The sequence below is a fragment of the Octopus bimaculoides genome, chromosome 13, assembly GCF_001194135.2.
Source record: "Octopus bimaculoides isolate UCB-OBI-ISO-001 chromosome 13, ASM119413v2, whole genome shotgun sequence".
In the NCBI taxonomy this organism is placed as follows: domain Eukaryota; kingdom Metazoa; phylum Mollusca; class Cephalopoda; order Octopoda; family Octopodidae; genus Octopus; species Octopus bimaculoides.
This window is the reverse complement of record NC_068993.1, coordinates 8690845-8691972: the sequence shown is the minus strand read 5'-3', so window position 1 is coordinate 8691972 and position 1128 is coordinate 8690845.

Here is a 1128-nt window from a genome sequence, read left to right as displayed (position 1 = left end):
ATAATAATAATAATAATAATGATGATGATGATAATAATAATACCAACATACACCAGAAAAGGTAATGGATGAAAAGGGGAAGGCAAAAATCCTCTGGGACTTTGATTTCCAGACAGACAAAGTGTTAGAGCATCGAAGGCTGGATATAGTAACCTTTAGGAGGGACAAATGAGAGTGCCTAATGATTGATGTAGCAGTGCAAGGAGATCAATATATCATTATGAAAGAAAGAGAAAAAGTTGATAAATATGGAGACCTGAGAATTGAGATCGCTAAGATGTGGCAGCTACAAGAGTCGAACATAAAGGTTATCCCTATTGTCATCGGAGCATTGGGTTCAATACCACCCAATCTGATTAAAAAAAATCAAAAAAAATCTGAAAACCTTAGAGATACCCTACAATCTAGATATATTGCAAAAGTTGGCATTACTTGGAACTGCACACATATTGCATAAAGTACTGTTCATCTGAGGTCCTTGTTATGACTTGACAAACAGTACAAATCTCCGGTAGACACAGTATCTTCAATAAACCTCATGATATTGTATACTGTGTGACATCTATAATAATAATAATAATAATAATAATAATAATAATAATAATGATACTACCAATAATAATAATGGTTTGAAATTTTGGCACAAGGCCAGCAATTTCAGGAGAGGGGAAAGTCAATTACATTGACCCCCAGTACTCAAATGGTACTTATTTAATCGAGCCCGAAAGGAGGGGAAGCAAAGTCAATCTCGGTGGGATTTGAATTCGGAATGTTAAGACAAATGGAATACGGCTTAGCATTTTGCCTGGCACGCTAATGATTCCACCAGCTTGCCACCTTACAACTACTACTACTACTACTACTACTACCATCACCACCACCACCACCACCACCACTACTACTACTACCACAAAGGTGATGACAATAACAAGAAGAACAAAAACAACAGAATCTGCACTTATAAATAGAACGAAAGGAAAGAATCCTAAGTCAACAACAACAACGATGATAACAAACCACATTACGATAAAAAAACAAAGTTAATAATATTAGCAACAGCACCAACAATGGCAAAATTAATAATTAGCTTAAACAATAGTGGGGTTGGGTGGGGGTGGGGGGTGAAGA